The following is a 22088-nucleotide window of genomic DNA, read 5'->3' on the forward strand; positions in this document are numbered from 1 at the left end:
ACTGTATATAGCCACATTACATTACATCGTGTTCAGGACACCAGGATGTAGTGGTTGCTTTTTCATATTAATTTTTTTATCTTTTCATATTCTGAACTATCGTCAAAAAAAATGGAAAATTGAGTTTTAGGACACCGCAGCACTTTAAGTAAAAACTTATTCCTGTACTTTTCAACATGTTCATACAAAGGAAATGTTTACGAAGTTTTGTCATCCAAATGTATCAGCTTGTATCAACCTCTTTCATAACATGATTTAGTGTTTTTTTTGTTTTTCCTCATAATTCATAATAACATAATTTATGTAAAATTTTAATTTGAACCTTTTATATCTATATAACTGTTGATGGCATGGATGTATGCCTAGATTACTAAAAGAGAAACTTGTGTTACTCAGCTAAAGGCATAGAATGAATTTTCTTTTCTTAAAAAAATATACTCAACAGCCAATCAGCATTTGGTTTTTAATGTCAGATTAAATTCAGGTACATTTATGCAAATTAACACACTTGTAATTAGTTAAAGTAATCAGTGGTGATACATAAAGAATAAGATGGTGGGAAACTAAACATACATGAAAGAAAATCTCATGTAAGTAACAAATACTGCACTGGTCCCACATCTCTGTTTCAGTTCAGTCTGTTATTTAGCCTTCCTTTTCTTTTTTTCTTTCCTGACACAACACCTGTTCAAACAGAAACTGCAGGTCTTGATGAAGATGAATATGAGAAGTAGAACTATAGTGAGGAAGAAGCCCAGGACATCCAGGCTGTGATACTGGTACCAGGTGAGCTCATGGGCCTGGACCCTCAAGTGCTTGGCCCCTTTATTTCTCAGTGTGAATTCAATCCAGAATACTGCCTCTTCCAGAGCACTCATGGGTCTGTCGTGGTGGATGCTGGACAGCTGCATAGCATTTTCTTTGTACCTGTGAATGTGTATATGAATTAAAAAACATAATCTGAATTGTTACATTTTTATTATTTTTTCCTCTTTATTTATAGAATTTTTACATGTAGCTTGACATATCAGGGCTAATAAAATAAGTACCAAATGATACAAAGATATACCTCATTACAGTTCAGGCAATTACAATTTTTGAGAACTAGTGAACAGCTGATAACCAGTCCTGATCCAAACGTCCAATCCAAAAAAAAAATAAAATAAAATAAAAAATAGGCAAGGCTTGAGTGTAACACTCAAAACAGGAGAGAGCAGTGCAAAATAAAAAGTCCTGTATAACTGAAGTGTTGTGCAGGTAAAAAACACATGAGTTAAATACGAGGTGGATGTGTTGCCACTGTTACACAGGTCAGGAATGTCGGGGTATATTTTAGATAGTCTAGATCAGCCTTTCTCAAACTGTGGTATGCGTACCACTAGTAGTACTTGGGTTCTCTCTGGTGGTACATGGGAAAGCTCCAATTTTTTTAAAGATTAAATAATGTGCCATTGTGGAGGCTCCCGACGTTTTCGGGTTGACTCCCGAGGCTCTTCTGTGAGCCGGAGTGAACCAGAAAACGTCTCTCCAACCGCGAGTCCTGTGTGAAGAGCAGCCTGCCAGTGGTCACGGCAACTACAGAGCGCTGGCAGGCTCGTTTCCCTGGGCCTTAAAACTGCAAAGATGGAACGGCACTGATGGTAAAAACACAGCCCTTTTCCGCAGTGCCACAATCCTAGCCACAATCGATGAGTTGGAGAATCCGTGGCGCGGGAGATGCCGTTGGTGAGTCGGGAACTATCACCTGGATGCCGAAGCTCTTGGTAGCCAGGAGAAGGCAACCTGCTTCTTCTGCGAGTGAATGGTAATCCTTTGCGGCCAGCAGTGGGGACTTGGCGAGGTCACCTCGCAACGGAAACTGTCTGAGAAAGAGGAATCCAACGTCATCCGTTCCTAGCAAGGGCAGCATGCCCTCCATGAGCTTGAGAGCTGTACCATCACCCAGGCCTGAGAGAGGGAGTTTATCAGCAAGCTCTGCATCGGAGAGGGAGTAGCACCACAGCAGCAGTGCCTTGAGAGGGGTGTATTTCCCTTGGGTGGGGGGGATCACCATCATCATCATGGAGGGTCATCACACAGCGGGTGGACAGTGGATCCAGCGAGGCCACCACACGATAGTAATTCATGTTGTCAGCTGAAACGTCATGGAGAGCAAACTGAACTTCGATAAGCATGAACCACAAAGGAGGGTCGTGAAGCTATAATTCCGGCAGCTTAACCGCAACAGCAAAAGATAAAATGTACAGCTCTGCTATCACTTCCAACATAAATGAAGACTGAAAAATAAACAGTAGTGGCGTTTGTAGGGTTACTGAAGTTGGGCTAGCTGGTATATAATTATGTGCTGCACGGTGGCTAGCTGCACAGCTATGTTAGCATAACATAAACTCAGTGAAGCTGGAGTATGATAGGTAACTTTTTACAACTCGATAAAAGTTGACGCGAGAGTTCCTGATGATTAGGAACAAATTTAATCGAATAATGGCTGGATGCTGTAAACAGACCAAACTTCAGTCAGGAGAAAAACTGAGATAATCCATCCACAATCCAAGGTTAGTCATTAATATTCTGCTGCATGGGCTGGGGTGTAGTTACATCGTAAGGTTTTAAAAACTGAGCTTTAAAATGATTAGCAGTAATAAAAACCGAGAGAGGCCGACAGTGATCACTGACTGTTTTTAGGGGCTTGTTCAAAATAAATAGAACAAAATAAAAAGCATTAAAACCGCTTTAATAAATGCAGAGTAGTTTGGACCCAGAAGCAGGATTCATCAGGTAATCACTTAAAGATTGGATATCCCACCTGCTGTGAATGTTTTGATGCAGTACAGTTGTTATATTATCACTCGTCACATCTTGTTTATGAAAGTTAAAATAAATAATATTCATATAAGACATAAAATTGTCTTGTGTAAACTGTATGTAGGTGTTAAATAGGCCTATACTACTGTACTTTAATGTCGGTCATAAGCATGCTACTTTAAGAGCCATATATTTTATGAGGTGGTACCCATTGCAAAAAGTTTAGATCTTGAGAAGTGCAATCTGTACACCGTCTTAAACTGAATAAGAGAGAGTCTTGCACATGAGGACGAGGTATGAATTCTGTCAATTACTTTGTCCCAGTAATCTTTCCCAAACTTAAGGCCCAGGTCCTGTTCCCAACTTTTTTTTTTTTTTTGGGGGGGGGGTTCAGTAATTGCCCCATGTCTTAATTAAGGTATTTAATAATAATAATAATGGATTGCATTTATATAGCACTTTTCGGGGCCCTCAAAGCGCTGTACAATTCCACTATTCATTCACTCTCACATTCACACACTGGTGGAGGCAAGCTACAGTTGTAGCCACAGCTGCCCTGGGGCAGACTGACAGAGGCGAGGCTGCCATATCGCGCGATGGGCTCCTCTGGCCATCACCAGTAGGCGGTAGGTGAAGTGTCTTGCCCAAGGACACAACGCCGAGACTGTCATAGCCGGGGCTCGAACCGGCAACCTTCCGGTTACAAGACGAAATGCCAACTCTTTGAGCCACGATCGCCCTTTTTTGTGTTATAAGAGCCTTACTGTGAGACTTCAGCTCAAATAATTCTTCCTACCATTGCTTAGGGGGCTGACTTGGAAACTCTGGCAAGATAGAAGATGCACAGTGTCTTATTTGACAATAGCGGAAGAAATGATACAAGTTATAATAATACAAATTATACAAAGAAGACAGGTCACTAAAGCTTAGAATAGTGTTATGTTTAAAAAAAAAAAATCCTAAAAACATGTAATACCCATCCCTCGTGGACTCCCATATACACGAGTTCACGAGGGATGGTGGCAATAGGTGGTTGTTACAGATTGGGGCCAGAGCAGAGGCAGAGACTGAATTGAAGTGACACTTTTTTTGGATATATGGCGCCCTCCAGTGATTACTTACCTGATGATCTGAGGAAAACTATAGTGAGAGGGGCAGCCCCATTCCAATGGCAGGTTGGGTTTGTCAGGACAAATGTGTAAATGGCTGGTAGACCCAATTATTTACCATACTCTATTAGTTTTCCTTTTACATGTCTCAGACTGCTTATTTGTCATGGTTGACTGTGTGGCAGGCAGGCAGGAGTGGTGGACCCAATACGCAGGACTCTTGGAGACAGGACTTAAACTGAAAACGCAGCTTTATTGCTGGAAAAACTCCTCAAACTATGAGTCACAAAACTGAACAAAAACTTACAAACAGTGGTGCTGGAGAACTGGAACATGACAAACACACAGCATGGAGAAGGTAAGAGGATGAACAGACGTTAACGACACAACACCGAGTAGGGGAAGACACAGACACTAAATACAAGAGGTGAACGGAGCGAAGAGGAAACAGCTGGGAGACACGGCTGACGCTGATTACACTGACGAGACAGGGAGAGCACAAAGCTGAACGCACTGACATAGGACACAGAACTACAAAATAAAACAGGAAGCACACGACAGAGACACAGACGCAGACTCATAAGCAGGCATACCGAATATAACACATAGAACTCAAACAATAATAATCATCATCAACAAAACACCAGAGAAACAAAACGTTCATTCAAAATAGATCAGAACTCAGAATGCTGGGTCAATACTGACCCAGAACCGTGACATTATTGTGTTGTTTTTGTTGTTTGTTGTTGTTTTGTATCAAAAAATTCAAATAAAGAGATACATTTAAAAAAACAACAACTTTGTGGTACTTGAACTTTTATGCTCATTAGACCTTTATTACGGTGGCCCCGGTGTACAAACTCCAAAAACACTTACAAATTCCAAATATCATGCACAAACTCCAAAACACATGCAAAATCCAAAACACTTACAAAATCCAAAACACATGCAAAATCCAAAACACGTACAAAATCCGAAACACTTACAAAATCCAAAACACTTACAAAATCCAAAACACATGCAAAATCCAAAACACATGCAAAATCCAAAACACATGCAAAATCCAAAACACATGCAAAATCCAAAACACTTACAAAATCCAAAACACATGCAAAATCCAAAACACTTACAAAATCCAAAACACATGCAAAATCCAAAACACTTACAAAATCCAAAACACATGCAAAATCCAAAACACGTACAAAATCCAAAACACATGCAAACTCCAAAACACGTACAAAATCCAAAACACGTACAAAATCCAAAACACTTACAAAATCCAAAACACATGCAAACTCCAAATCACAATGGAAGTGCTCCTGGACGCTAGGGGCAGTGTTGAGCTCGATTTGCAAAATAAACGGCAAGTTTGTTGGGCTGTATGGGACGGTATAGTCTCCGTCACACTGCCCAGGTTGCCTAGCAACCATGATACTAACCGCTGGAAACGTGTTATACAACTTTGTTTGACAGAAATGAAGGAGAACATATTTTGTTCGTTTGTTTGTTTCTGCAAGAGCTTTGTGTGATTTGATAAGTATCTGAGGCTGAGACCACAGGACAGTAAAACATGATTTTTGGGCTTCATTTCTGTACTGAACAGTCATTTAACATTAGTTAGTAAATAACAATTAGCTAATGTTGTTCATGAGACTAAAGTCATATCACTTTGGTAATGTAAATATAATATGGCCAATATTATAGTTATTATATTAATCATTATTAGCTATTACAGCAGTGAACATGAACTCTGTGTCAAATACTGAGCCTCAGTACAGATTCAAGTTGCAGTTATTTATGTCTTATCACCTTAAATCTTCACTCAAAGACAAGTATCTTTGACAGTGCATATATAGGTGTATCATATATGCTTCAGGAAAAACTGCATATATATGCATATATATGCTTCAGGAAAAACTGAACAGGATGGAGGTGGACCCCTGCCTGGTCGCTTGGATCTCCGACTACCTCACCGACAGACCACAGTACGTCAGGCTGAAGGACATCACGTCTGACACAGTGGTCAGCAGCACAGGAGCACCACAGGGAACTGTGCTGTCCCCTCTTCTCTTCACCCTGTACACCTCTGACTTCTGCTACAACTCTGAATTATGCCACATTCAGAAGTTTGCAGACGACACAGCCATCATGGGGTGTATCTGGGATGATCAGGAAGAGGAGTACAGAAGTCTGGTGAGAAACTTTGTCGCATGGAGTCACACAAACCACCTGCAACTCAACACCTCAAAGACTAAGGAACTGGTTGTGGACTTCGGGAGGTCTAGAGCAGGTCCACTGCCGGTTCAGATAGAGGGGGAGGAGGTGGAGGTGGTCAACAAGTACAAGTACCTCGGGCTGTGGGTGGACAATAAACTGGACTGGTCATGCAACACAGAGCACCTGTACAAAAAAGCCCAAAGCCGACTGTACTTCCTCAGGAGGCTGAGATCTTTTAACATCTGCAGGAAGCTCCTGAGGATGTTTTACCAGTCGGTGGTTGCTGGAGTACTTTTCTATGCTGTGGTGTGCTGGGGGAGCAGCACAGCAAAGAAGGACTCATCCAGGCTGGAAAAACTGATCAGGAGGGCTAGCTCTGTGGTTGGCATGAAGCTGGACACTCTGGTGACAGTGGCAGAGAAAAGGACATTAAAGAAACTGATGGACATTATGGACAATGCCAGGCATCCTCTGCACACGGCCATTAACAACCAGAAGAGTCTGTTCAGTGACAGGTTGCTTCTCCCCAAGACAAGAACCAACAGACTTAAAAACTCCTTTGTCCCACACGCCATCAAACTGTTTAACTCCTCTCTGGAGGGGAGAGGGAGGGGAAACAGGAGGACAAAGGAGGGGGGAACAACTAAGCTGTAGTGCCTCTTCACCTCACTGTGCAATACCTTTTGTGCAATACTTTTGTAAATAGTCAACAGTGCAATAGACCTCAATACTTGAAATGTGCAATTCATTCACTTGTATTTTTATTTTTTATTCCTATTTATTCTATTTATCCCCTTCGTATATTTTATTTATATTGTCTCTGTATTTATATATGTGTGTGTGTGTGTGTGTGTGTGTGTGTGTGTGTGTATATATATATATATATATATATATATATATATATATATATATATATATATAATATTCTGTAACTCTGTAACTTCTGTCGGTGCTGTGCTTTTTTGGAAATCGAATTTCCCAGAGGAACCCACCCGAGGGATTAATAAAGTTCTATCTAATCTAATCTAATCTAATCTAATCTAATCTAATCTAATCTATATAAGAGACAAATGTTGTTCCTTCAGTATGTTGGCATTACTAAATTTGGCTCATTGTTTACATATATTTATAAAAAGAAAATGTACAAGCTGTGAAAACTGTTTCTGATAGAATGAAGAGTAGACTGACATATTAAATATTCCTTTATGGACCATGACCATGTCATAACTGCTTTAAGTCATACAGAATAGATATCAGAGCCTTAAACAGGCTGACTTCTGCTAAATGGGTCAAACTGGGCAGAAAGTATACAAACACATAACATCCTTATAGAATATGATGTAACAATATAGATCAACTTACCTCAGAATATATAAAGCATATAAACAATTACAGCAATATGATGCAACAAACACAGCAGTACTACTAATCCAAAATACTCAAAGCTTCATAGAACTGGAACAAACATTTATTTTTAGGTCCATTCTGCTGCAGATACATACTTTAGGTTTCTGAATGTTAAACTTGTTGCTGCCTTTCATGGTGTGTAACTTGAAGGCCCTGAGTACTTTCTCCCACACTGAAAACACTGGAATGATAAAATTATTTGAACATAACCTAATAAGACTGATTTAGGACAGACAATTAGTTATGTTAAACTTTCCTAGCAGTCCTTCACAAACAGGGAACAGTCTGTCTATTATCTCCATCTGTCAGCTGCTGCTGGCTCTTCTTCCTCCTCTTCCTCACACACTGCTGAGTTTGTCCTGGTGGATCATCAGGGGTGCAAAGCCTCACAGATGATGTGCAGCAGTGGGTCCCTCAGTCTGTCCTCACTCTGGACACTTGCAGTTGTCACACATGGAAATCAAATGTGTGATAAGCTGCAGGATTCAAACACAAGTGTAACTTATAACTACATGTTCATACTTTTATTACACAACCAGAGAGAAAGAAAAAGAGAGAGAGTGCAGGATGGACAGACAGGTGACAGTCTCAGGTGTATACACTGCTACAAAACAGCACAAGAGAAGGAGGATTTAGTATTTGTGTTATTACAGTGGTAAACAAGAAGAGTTCCCAGATGGTGCAGTGGACACATGTGTGACTCCTGTGATTAAAGCATCTTTCTTTCAGCTTAACGAGTGAACCGTCAGCTCGTTCAAACACACGTTAAAGTGCGTTTGGCTCGACACCACCGAACAGAGGCAGCAATACAACATAGCTAACATTAACAGTGCAGTGAATCCTGCTTGTGCCGTGATATTCAGGACTACAAACCGAGCAGCATCACTGACTTTCAGCTTGTTGTGTTTGTGGATATATGACTGACTTTAATTATCCATAAAATCATCACATTCTCTGTAAGATTAAAGTCAACTATTGAACAGCGTATATTTTGAAGTAAAGGCTTTAAAACCAAGTTAGTACAAACATCGCTAATGTCACATAACTTTCCCGACATGTGGCCAACAGTAATGTTTTAATGTTCTCCATTATAAAAACATTCACGCATAAATAAGTGACATAATATTCAGTACTTACTTCTGAAAGTTTACTCTTCGGCCGCTCCGCTTCCGCCGTTTTTTTCGACAAAATTATCCACACCGACTGCCACGCTATGAAGTCTGGGATATGTTGGGCCATGAAGGCTACACCAAAATCCTTAAAATTCAGGGAAATGAAGGACGCATTTGAGGGCCGCATTTCGAGCAGCCTTTGAACTGGGACAGCCTTCGTCGTGTCGCTGTGACGTAATCGGCCTTAAAATGCGGCCTTTAAGGCTGCAGACCCTGAATTGGGATACAGCCCAAATCCGGTCATTGGTACTTCCTGGCTTGTGTAGTTACTAGGTAAAAGAAAGCTCAACACTGCCCCTAGCGTCCTGGAGCATTTCCGTTGTGTTTTGGAATTTGCATGTGTTTTGGATTTTGTAAGTGTTTTGGATTTTGTATGTTTTGGAGTTTGCATGTGTTTTGGAGTTTGCATGTGTTTTGGAGTTTGCATGTGTTTTGGATTTTGTTAGTGTTTTGGATTTTGTACGTGTTTTGGATTTTGTAAGTGTTTTGGATTTTGTACGTGTTTTGGATTTTGTACGTGTTTTGGATTTTGTAAGTGTTTTGGATTTTGTACGTGCTTTGTCTCTAGGGGCCACCGTACTTTATGATATGCTGTAAATCTGTCTTTTGAATTCTCCTATGAAGCAGAAAAACAATAGTTTGTACATAAAATATAGAAGTTGGCACTGTGACATCAACCACTGATTAGTGAAATCTTGTTTTGAAGTGTGAACCTGAGCATGGCCCTGAGAACCCAAGGGCATGTACATTCAGTGACTTGTGATTACTGTCTTTATCATCTTTCTATGTAAAGCTCTCAATTTCAGGCTCTGTGTGCGCTCACACAAAAAGAGGTGTTTTATGGGACATGTGACTCTGCTTCTGTATGAAATGATCCCTTTCATTGCCACCTAGTCCAGTCAGAGATGCTATCAGATGATGATAAAATTCTTAAAATTAATCTCTAAAGAACATAAAACTGCAAGAATAAACAGTTAAATGAGGCGAGAGATTAATGGTACAGAAAATCATTAATCTTGAAATTTATTGTAAAGAGCCCTCAACTCCAGTTAATAATTTAATCACTTTGTGCAGTCTCGGTGCTGCTGTTTATTTCTAAGGAGATGGCTGCACGTTAGAGCTTAAACTCCAAACGTTAAATGTCATGGTCTCAAAGCCTAATAAGAGACATGGAAATAACTTTAGTTTGTTGCAGATTTAAGTGAAACGAATTTGATTGTGTGAATGGGTATTCTTGGTGTGTGTTCTACTATTCCATCACTGTAAAAGAGGTTTAACAGCAAATTAAAACAAAGTACAAAAGGGTTGCTAAAACTTTTTAACACGACCAGCGTATAAGTACCCTGCACTTATGTGCAATTTGCAGGCAACAATTTAGGTTTTTGCAAGAAACAATAAAACAAGTACAATGGAAATATCCTGTGCTTTCTGGGGCATGGGTTGTGTTATGGTGTAACTAAAAAATGTTGCACAAAAAATTGCACTTAATTACAGGGTACTTGTAGTCTAACAATGTAATTATTTTATTATTTCCTGCAAAAACCTGACTTGGTACAAAACATTACATGTAATTAAAGGCTACTTGTGCCTTAGTTGTGGGCGCTACATTCATTGTAATTGTTTCATTGTTTCGCTGGTGACTCCATAATATGGTTTGCATTCCAGAAAGTACAGGGTACTTACAGTGTACTTCTTTCATTATATCCTGCAAAAACCTGACTTGACACAAAATGCACGTAAGTACAGCGTACTTGCACCATATTTGTAGTTTGTGTTATAAAGTGTTGCCAGAACATTTAAACCTTTTTTTGTCTTGCTAAATTAATACATGCACATTCCAGTGACAATAAAGGGCTCAGTGGTTTTAGTAAGGTACAGCATAACAACTTACATTTATGAAAAAAAAAAAGCCTCGCAAAGGCTCTGTAAAGCACCCCAAAACATGCTGCAAATCAATTAAAAAAAAATAAATAAACGAATGAGAAACCAAGACCAGATTGTGTTCAGTGTAGGTTGATCACTGTGACTTGAAATTGCAAATAATTCTGGTTTAAGGTATGTTATGCTTGGCCTTCATACTTTTCATACTCTTGAGCCCACACTCATCTTTGCTATAAAATCTATACTTTCAAATCCTAATCCAAAGTATACAGATAGTTCAAAGAACTCACGATTTGTAGTTGATGACTGTGTTGATTGCGTCTCTAAGACCTTCAGACGTCATGAAGTTCAAGTTGAGAATAACTGCAGCTCCTTTTTCTTTCATATGGACCATGTTGTCTGGCTGGTCAGCAAACATGGGGATGCCCACAATGGGAACGCCATGGTAGATGGCTTCATAAATCCCGTTTGTGCCTCCATGGGTGATGAAAGCTCTAGCTTTAGGGTGACCTAAGACATGTCAAATAACCATGAAACATCTGGAGTAAGTTTTTCACACTTGGACAGCAAAAAGGTTTCAATAAACCTGGACAAGTACTTAGCTTTAGTTTTAAGGTGACATAAGACATGCCAAATAACCATTAAACAAACCATTAAACATTTAATTACTTATTACACACTTGGACTACTTGGGAATGTCAATATATGTGAAGAAGTGATTTAAGTTGAAATTTAACTTGCATGTCCAGACATCTGTTAAAGTGGAACAGCTTTGAGAAAATGAACTAAACAAAGTAGTTTAGCGCAGCGTGCAACTTGTAATCATGATTTCATCTGTGAGAAAATCATATTTCATTCAGTTCTCCTTGTTTTTAATATAACAAATGCTCACAGCCTCCAATAAAACATTTAGTGTTGAATGTGGCAAAATAAGCTCCAGGCTTTTAAAAACTTTTGTAGAAAAAATTATGTTCAGTGTGCAGTGAAAATTTGCCATCATTGTGGAATCTGTTTTCACTAAGATAAGTTTTGATGGAATCAATGTTTCTATACTGCCCATCATCTATTGATCCGTTATTCATCTGTGATTGGTACCCACATTACTTACCCAGGAGGTCATTCTGAGGGATCCAGTCATATATTTTAGTGTTGCCACCCAAAGTTTCTGGCTTTTCTCCTCTATATCTCCACAGCACCTATAAACAGTAAGATATTTGCTAACATGATTGGGGGGGTTTTGTATGCTAGTTTTATATTGTAATGCAATTTTTCAAGACTTGAAGGGTAGGGGACATCTCAAGACTTGTCATTAGAAATCATCAGACAAACAACAGACAAACAGACAAAATCTGACTTTTCGCAGGAAAAACTGAGTGATGTAAAATTTGAGATGGTAGAAATGGTAGTTTTGGTAGTCCTAGTAGTCTAAGGTGACCATATTTTGATTTCCAAAAAAGAGGACACTTGTCCTTAAAGAAAACTTAACTTTTGTGGGATCTGAGCGAGGCCTGAAGCTATCATGTTTGCCTTCTCCTTGGTGACGTTGTTGATCATGGATCCTAAAGTGAAGATCACAATGCCATCATCTCCAGAACTCTGCACAAATTCCTCCAGATCCTGTAACAAGTCGAATATTATCCCACCACCAGCCAACCAGCTGTTTTCTCATTTTTGTTCAATATTTTGATGGCTTCACTGCTCCTGGCAGGAATATTCTGTGATGTAATGATTAATCAGATGGTAATAGTTGAGTGTCCTTACCTCTGGTAAAGGTTTAGCAGGTCTGCAGTGGATCCCACCAACATATTTGAAGTTGGGGAGGAAAGGACGAGGGAATTCAAAATCCCAGTAGGTTCGAATTAACCAGATGTCTGCTTTACTCATCAACTCACAGGCACTGGTGGGAGTTCCTGTTGCAATGCATAAGTAAAGGACATATCACCAATAGTTCATACAAGGCATATTTTCTTAATCAGATCTGATGGGATATTTAAAAAACTGCGTTTAAATCTTTAGCAAGTTTTAAATAGTTTTATAAATCAGAGCTTTACGCCTATTTGCTCACCTTTGACATCAGAGTAATATCTGTCTAATACGTTCCAAAAAGTGTGATCAATCATGATGTCTTGGAGAGTGTAGAAGAGATAGTTCCACACTCTCTCTGAGAAGTCCATCTTATCTGTGAGTTTGCTCATAGCACCGGGAACAAAGGATGGTGGAGCAGGCATCTGACCACAATGCCTCTCCCAGTTATTAGCTAAGGAGAAGCGCAAAGAGAAGACGAGTGGGATCCCCAAAATATCTGCTACCAAGTCACTGCCAGGGTAGAGGGGGTCAGCCAAGAGAAGGTCGTACTTTCCTTCTTTCAATTTCTTCATGGCGGCTTCTGATTTCACCACACCGTCCAAATACTGGATAGAAAACTGCAGGTCAGTTTTCATTATGTCAATGAATCTGATGTAGAGCTCCAAGTAGTTCATATAATCAATCTCGTATATGGAGAATCGGAGGAACTCTTCTAGAAACTCTTCCATAGCCTCCAATGAGAAAGAGACGTTGAAGGGCTCATAGTGAAAGCGGGAAGGTTCATTGGTGTTCATGTACATTGACGAGCTCGGGGTCAGTACAGTCACCTGGTGTCCCCTGTCAACCAGCATCTCCAGAACAGGCTTCATGTTTATCCAGTGGCTGCCTTCGGTGTACCACACCAAAATGTTCCCTCCGTTTGCACTCCATGTCGCACAAAGTACCATCAGGACGCAGGCAGTGAGACGCAGATCCATGGTGTCTGAATGTCAGCAGGAAAACCAGCTGTGGTCTGATCCTTTGTAGAAGTATCACAGGAAAGATAATTATTAACTCAAAGTTAAACTCTGACTCACTTCTTCTGTACAGTATTGCTCATTTCACAATGGGTTAAAAGTTAATGGGAATAAAGTTGACAGTACTGAAAAAAGCAGGACTGATCCGGTATGAGAAATCCACTAAGAAATTAGTAAAAATGTCAGAGCTCGACGTTGTTGTTAGTCGGGTAGAGACGGAGTGAAGTAATGTAAAACAATGGTCATTTCAACTGTATAGGCTTGGACACTGTTGCATAATCTGAGGAAGTTGTGGGTGCCTGTGCAACTGTTTCCATGCATGCCACTGAAACACAAAGGAGTCAGGATTGTTAGAATTCAAACAAGCTGTAACCCCATTGATGATTTGACTCTGCCAGTGTTGAGGTTCAAGGTTAAGCCAATATTTAAAAGGTGATGGAGAGTTATCATTCAAGACATATCTGGTAAAATAAAGGAATTAATAAAAAGTTTTTTATACAGTCTGTGTGATGATCTCTCCAGATTTTTTGAGGAGAATGTGAAGAATGAAGTTGAAGTGCCCTGAGGCAACTGCTGTTGTGATTTGGCACTATTTAAATAAAACTGAATTCAACTGAACTCACTTTAATAAGAGAGGTCCAAAAGATCCTGTTGAGTTTCATGAGTCCTGACTCCATTCTAACTGGATACAGCCTTAAAACATACTTGTGTTTAATCAAATTTACCTTTCAGCTTCTTTTTTATATTTATTAATACACAGCCATTTTCACATCTGTCAGTTACAATCCTCACTAAACTTTGATACACAAGAAAAAGATACGAAACCACCTGGATATTTGAAACCACAAGCATGCACGTTTGTCACATCTGAAGACGGCACTCTGAGTGCTTGTCAATGAAATTCCCCCCCTGACCTCACCTTTTATATAAGGTGATAAGATACAAGATACAACATGCCAAACACAATTACCTGACTGAGAGAAACAGATATTGAAACGGCATCATGCTCATGTGGTCTTGTCCCGCAGAGTCGGAATTAATTGATTATGAGTCGTTTCTGGGCAGAAGTGTAAAAATATACAGTAATGTTTGAGACAAAAGTGATTTGGCAAGAACATGCATACAAAAGTAATCTCACTTTATATCTCTCAGTCTTAACAAATTTCAATTCAACAATCTTAACTCTACTATTTGTAATGTGCCTAACCAAAGTTTGCCTACAACTTTGACCACCACATGGCAACTGGAAAAAGTCTTGATGTAGCTACTCGCACTTTTCTTGGAGTAGTAACAAATATTAAAGGATTTGCAACTAAGATAATCAAATAGCTTAATCATATTTTTTATATGAAAGATCTCTCAAAAACATTTTGAAACATGTTTGGACTGTTATTAACACTTACATATTCATAGATATCAGCCTCTTCTATCAGTCTACAAGAATGTTATTAATCATTGATTTATTTTACTCTTGAAGAGCTATCGTGTTTGGGTTTTTTGTTTTTTGATAGGAAATGAGCATGGTGTCTTTCTGGGAGACTCTAGTGGTGATGAGGGTCTCCTTCAAGGTTTTCATTCATTGCATGCTGTCCCATTGACTACAACACTGGTACTTCCTCTGCCTCTCCATTGTATTTCCTACATCTTCCAGGGCAGAGTTAATGCTGTATCTACTCACAAGTTGTGAAAGTACTGCTGGCTCTATTTCACATTAAATTGACACATCTATTGCATAAATGTTTTGGACAGTAAAATGTATGGAACGCCAGGACTGCCATAATGAATTAATTAAATACACCATTAAATAATTAATTAAATGTGGCAATAATTAATTAAAATTGGAATTAATTAATTAAATAAATAGTTATGACACATGTAATTAATTAATTATTGACACATTTAATTAATTATTTATGTATTTCACATTTTAATTAATTATTGACACATGTAATTAATTAATTATTGACACATTTAATTAATTATTTATGTATTTCACATTTTAATTAATTATTGACACATTTCATTAATTATTGACACATTTAATTAATTATTTAATGATATATTTATTTATTTCATTTTGGCAGTCCTGACGCCTGGCTCTCGTCATGAAATAATTTTATCTGTCAGCCTCACCCATCAAACTCAGGGGGCGGGGTTAACGCTGCCCATGCAGCTTCTCTAACATTTGATTGGTTGCCGTGCAAAGTAAGTCAAAACAGGTCGATCCTAGAAAATCGATTGCTTGTGTAGACTTGGGGCAGCCAGTTATCCCAGAATGCAGATCAAATCACAAGCAGCAATGGTGGTGGTGTAGTTTTAAAATACCCCGTTTTTCTGTCACCAGCTACACTTTTAACAGTGTTTTAGCCGCGAATGTCGCGACGTATGTCTGGTCAGGTTGTCAACATAGAACATGTTTGCAAAAGTGCTCAGATGTTTTCAGAGATTTCACTAGCTCTGCTAACAGTTAGCATGCAGAGTGCACCGAGGGGGTTACGTTAACCGGTTTGTTTACATATTCCACTCTCCGTGTTCCACATGTTGCATTCGCAGATTCTCATTTTCACCGAACGATCGTCTCTTTCCGCCTGGTCTTGTGTCTCTGTGCTTCTGTAACATAAAGAACGAGCTGACATTTTTCTCACGAAACCAGCGATCAGCTCAACAGACCCTCAGTTTACCTGCATGCATCCTCCTCCTCATCTGTCAGCTGTTTAACACCTGCTGCTAATTCAAGAAACACGCCTAGTTACCTGGTGATAGTCACAGTTTAACTGGGCAGCCGGTGCTCGATATAACGCAATGTCAGCGCATTTTTCTGCACAAGATAAGTAAATATAGTGTTTTCCCCGAGCGCAGAGCTGCTGGAGCTCGTTTCCTTACAGAGCACTTTATAGGCGAACAGCTTTATCAGCGGCTGATGTCCAATCACCGGCACACAGCTTTCAAACCTCAGCTGAGTTTTAGCTCTCAGTGGTTAAACGCTGGACTTCATTCACTCAGGTTCTGTCTGTCGGGTCACGTTTACTTCGCTGTTTTATTTACAACTGAGCAAATCGGTTTGGCTGAGGTTAAAGTTACGTTTCATAACTGCATAGTTTCACAGACGTTTAATGGTTCACTGGCACATGTGTTAGACTGAACTATCATCTAAATATCATCTGTTTTTTAATAGTTATTCAACTGTATTCTAAGCACCAGCTGTCTGTTAGAATGTGATTTTTTTTTCTCTCTCTGTTGGCAGAGGTATAAAAATGCGCAGGAAAATTGACATGCATGGCGAACTTCACCGACGATATTTAGGGAGGAATAAACACACATCAAACATAAATGAACCATTTGTCTGTCTCCATAATTGAGAGAATTTTCTCTTCTTATGTCAACACTCTCTCTCTTTTTTTTTTCTTTTTTTTTGCTTTTTCGGTCATGTTATGTTTACCTGTCAAAGGCTTGTTACAAACTATGAAACACATTGTGCAGACTTCTGGATGTTAGAAGAAAACTAATACTGCTCATGAATGAGACTAAAGGCAGGAAGGTGTCCTTTAAAACTAAACATGTTAATAGGACCTCCCTGTTTATATCATAGTTTATGATATAGCACGTGTATTTCAGTAATAGCCTGCTGAGGCCACTATACGTGCTGGCCTCATATCAAATGTGAAGGCAGACTGAGTCTATGTTTGACGTTTTTTATATCTAATCTTCCTTTTCAAACATTTAAACAGCAGCGAGTCTGCAGCTGAGGGAATACAAATTCAAATTGTCGGAACAGGTTTGCTCGTTTCTTGGATTCATTTGGTGATTTATTAAATGTATAACTGTTATTCTAATCTGCTGCTGAGTCTCTTACACTTTTCTTTATGCTGTATATTTTCACGTCTCTGGAATAGTTGGCAGTTAGATAGTCAGCTGGGAAACTTTGTGTTAACTCATGGAGCTGAGGATATCGTGGATATCGTGGATATGCTGACCTCGCTGCGTGGTGTACAGAGCGAGGTCAGCATGATTAATATTCACAATAAAAATATTAGCCGAACATCATGAAGTCTGTATGTGTTTCATAGTGTCGAACAACCTTTGTACAGTTAAAGCCAGCAGTTACTACATGACGGAAACACCAACGTTATCTCTTTTATGTGTTTATACACAGGTCACGCTGATTACTGAACAAAAACCCAAAGATCAGATGTTAAACAGATTTATTTGCTCTCTCTCCTCCTTAAACATGTTTTTAATGTTAGTTATAATTCAGAATTGGCGACTGAAACACGTAGGACACATAAGAAAATCAGGAAATAAAACATCGATAAATATAACCTCAGTAAAAGAAGTCAGCGGGGGTTACTACAGCTGTGTACCGGGGCCTGCGCTTTGTCGGTGGGATTGCTTGCGAGGCGAGCGGGTCTATCCCACGCTTTGCCGTGAGACTGTGCAGACATCTCCGAAATCATCGAAACACTTTTGCAAAGAGGCTGTATCTTGACAAACCGACCAGACACATGAAGATTAAACCACTACATTCTCGGCTAAAAAAATATTAAAACGGTATTTGGTAACACACAAACAGGGTTTTTCAAAGCTCAGTTCTGTTAGCTTCCACATGCCGGTTGTTGTGTGCTAGAAACAATGGCCACCAGGCCAAAGCAATGGTTTTGACTCGATCAGCGTTAACCCCGCCCCCTGAGTTTGATGGGTGAGGCTGACAGATAAAATTATTTCATGATGAGAGCCAGGCGTCAGGACTGCCAAAATGAAATAAATAAATATATCATTAAATAATTAATTAAATGTGTCAATAATTAATGAAATGTGTCAATAATTAATTAAAATGTGAAATACATAAATAATTAATGAAATGTGTCAATAATTAATTAATTAAATGTGTCAATAATTAATTAAAATGTGAAATACATAAATAATTAATTAAATGTGTCAATAATTAATTAATTACATGTGTCATAACTATTTATTTAATTAATTAATTCCAATTTTAATTAATTATTGCCACATTTAATTAATTATTTAATGGTGTATTTAATTAATTCATTATGGCAGTCCTGGCGTTCCATAAAAATGTAGGTTGCTTTTTTTGTAACCAGTAAGAAAATCTTCAGATGTCTTCCTGTTTACTACAGCTGCTCCATGGGATGGTGATGGATACATCAGTGGTTAAAAGCTAACCCGCAACAAGCTCACAGCTGAATACATCATAATGATCCATTCAAGAGAGTGATGGGTCACCACCATGCAAATGTTTTATTTGTTATTACAAAATCCTTACAGAGTATCATCTCATTGTTGAGTTAATTTGATCCACATAAAGATAAATCATTATCATACAGTGAAATCTGACTTTAAATTCCACAGAATCATGATCCAGATATCAGATTTATTGATGAAGATGTTGATTGTCACAGTTCCTAGATTGAATTGATTAATAAAAAAATTAAAAAAATTAAAAAAATTTAAAAAAAAAAAGGGAAAAGAGTAAATAAAATATATGCATAAATAATGAAATGCTTTTTAGGAAAATATTTCTTTATGCATTAAAAAACAAAAACAAATTTGAATATACTGAATTCAATCTGACGTTAGTGTTTTTTCCAAACAAAAAAAAAAACAAACCCACAGCCAATCAGTATTTGCTTTTTAATGTCAGATCAACTTCAGGTTCTGTTACGCAAATTAGTGCATCTGTTAAAGTCATTAGTGGTGGTGCATAAAGGAGAAGATGAAGGGAAATTCAACATATATGAAAGAAAGTTTCATGCTGGTAACAAATATTACCCCAGTCCAACATTCACAGCACCGTTTCAGTTTAGTTGTTATTCAGCCTTCCTTTTTGTCTTTCCTCTCCTGACACATATATATATACACATATATGTGTATATATATACACATATATATACACATATATGTGTATATATATACACATATATATACACATATACATATATATACATATATATACATATATATATATATATATATATATATACATATATATATATACACATATATATATATATATATATATACACATATATATATATATATATATATATATATATATATATATATATATATATATATATATATACATATATACACATATATATATATATACATATATACACATATATATATATATATATATATATATATATACATATATATATACACATATATATATATATATATACATATATATATACACATATATATATATATATATACATATATATATACACATATATATATATATATATATATATATATATATATATACACATATATATATATATATACATATATATATACACATATATATATATATATATATATATATATATATACATATATATATATATATATATATACATATACATATATATATATATATATATATATATATATATATATATATACATATATATATTTTAGCAGTGTCCCCACTGCTGTTCTGCATAGGCCTTAACCCCCTCAGTGAGATCATTAACAAGACTGGCTACGGATACCGACTATGGAACGGAGCAGTTGTCAGCCACCTCCTGTACATGGATGACATCAAGCTGTATGCCAAGAGTGAACGAGACATTGATTCACTGATCCACACTACCAGGCTATACAGCAATGACATTGGAATGTCGCTCGGACTGGAGAACTGTAGTCGGATGGTAACAAAGAGAGGGAAGGTAGTCAGAACTGAGGGGACTGAACTACCAGAAGGCAACATTGCAGACATAGAGGACAGTTACAAGTACCTGGGGATCCCGCAGGCGAATGGGAACCATGAAGAGGCCGCTGTCTTGCTCTCTTCAGTTGGGTGTCTTCCCTGCTGCCTTTAAAACGGCGGTGGTGAGGCCCCTTCTGAAGAAGAGCAATTTGGATTGTAATGATTTTAATAACTACAGACCTGTATCCAACTTACCATTTTTAAGTAAAGTCTTAGAAAAACTTGTTTTTACTCAGATTACTGATTTTCTCAATGATAGACAGATCCTGGAGATATTCCAGTCTGGATTTAGGGTGAACCACAGCACAGAGACGGCTCTCCTAAAGGTTTTAAATGATCTTAGATGTAACTGGGACGCCCAAAAGCTCTCAGTCCTGGTGCTACTGGATCTAAGCGCAGCCTTTGATACAGTAGACCACACTATTCTTTTAAACAGACTAAAACACATGGTGGGCCTCTCTGGTGCTGTACACAACTGGTTCACTTCCTATCTCTCTGACAGATCTTTTATGGTGAGTATGGATACATGCTCCTCTAAGATCCATAAAATGACATGTGGTGTGCCTCAAGGGTCGGTTCTAGGCCCTGTACTTTTTAATTTGTATATGTTGCCTCTCGGCAGTGTCATCAGGAGGCATGGAGTGAACTTCCACAGTTAACTGATGACACGCAGCTGTACATCTCTGTGTCTCCTGATGACACCAGACCAATGGATGCCCTTTTTAACTGTATCTTGGATATAAGATCTTGGATGGCAGAAAACTTTTTACAGCTTAACCAGGACAAGACTGAAGTTTTAATTGTCGGTCCTGAGGCTCAGAGAGAGAAACTCTTGTCTAAATTAGAGGCATTTTCACTATGTCCTTCGCTACAAGTGAAAAACCTGGGTGTTATTTTTGACTCTGAGCTTGGTTTTATCCCACATATTAAACATGTAACCAAAATTGGATTTTATCATCTAAAAAATATAGCCAGAGTCCGCCCTATTCTCTCTCGGGCCAACACGGAGATGCTGATGCATGCTTTTATTACCAGTCGCATTGATTACTGTAATGCCCTGCTCTCTGGTCTTCCTAAGAAGAATATTTCAACTTTACAACTCTTGCAAAACTCGGCAGCTCGTGTGCTGACGAAGACCAGAGGGCGGGCCCACATTACACCGGTTTTAGAATCGCTGCATTGGCTCCCCGTGTGTTTCAGGATCGATTTTAAAGTTCTTTTATTGGTTTTTAAATGTCTTAATGGTCTTGGGCCTTCTTATCTCTCAGATCTGCTTTTACCATATGAACCCTCGCGGACCCTGAGGTCCTCTGGTACTGGCCTTTTGATTGTCCCTAAAGTCAGGACACATACTCACGGAGAGGCAGCTTTTCAGTGGTATGGTCCTCGTCTGTGGAACAGCCTGCCGGAGGAGCTCAGGGCCGCAGAGAACGTACATGTTTTTAAGAACAGGCTCAAGACCCACCTTTTTAATTTAGCTTTTACTTAGCGTTTATTTATTTTTTATGCTTATTTATTCTATCCTGTTATTCTATTATTAATTTAGGATTTACCTAATATTTTTTGATTTTATTCTTATTCATTTTTTAATCTTCTTACTCTATTTATATTTATATTTATATTGTATCCTGTTCTTATTTATTTTATCATTTTACCCTGTATATATCGTATTGCGTCATATCTCCAGTGTTTCCTCGGAGGGCGCTCTCTGCACCGGGGCTGTTATTGACCGTGGCTGCTGGGTCTCTGGGGTCCTCTCAGCCTGGTTGGGGGGCTCCTTGGCCTCCCTCCTGCTGTGTGCCCAGCCCGGAGGCTGCGGTCTGTGACCGGCTCCCGGTGCAGACGGCTCTCTGTTATAATGTTTCCTCACTTGGCTCATGCGAGCCCAGCCCAATTTTTACTCTTTAAGTATGCGCGTGTGTGTATGTGTGTGTGGGTG

At 38.5% G+C, this 22088-nt stretch overlaps 1 pseudogene across 1 annotated transcript; it reads right to left on the reverse strand.

The window, feature by feature from the left end:
- Positions 1 to 399: 399 nt before the first annotated feature.
- On the reverse strand, positions 400 to 13377 carry LOC146657857 (UDP-glucuronosyltransferase 2A2-like; annotated as a pseudogene). The gene is made up of 6 exons (XR_014914110.1): positions 12654 to 13377; positions 12350 to 12498; positions 12053 to 12205; positions 11697 to 11784; positions 10879 to 11098; positions 400 to 927 (listed from the first exon to the last, which is right to left on the reverse strand). The product of XR_014914110.1 is annotated as a UDP-glucuronosyltransferase 2A2-like (transcript).
- Between the last annotated feature and the right edge of the window lie 8711 nt (positions 13378 to 22088).

The sequence above is a fragment of the Rhamphochromis longiceps genome, linkage group LG12, assembly GCF_057381845.1.
Source record: "Rhamphochromis longiceps isolate RC_006_pf linkage group LG12, R_longiceps_female_GT1.1, whole genome shotgun sequence".
Classification (NCBI taxonomy): domain Eukaryota; kingdom Metazoa; phylum Chordata; class Actinopteri; order Cichliformes; family Cichlidae; genus Rhamphochromis; species Rhamphochromis longiceps.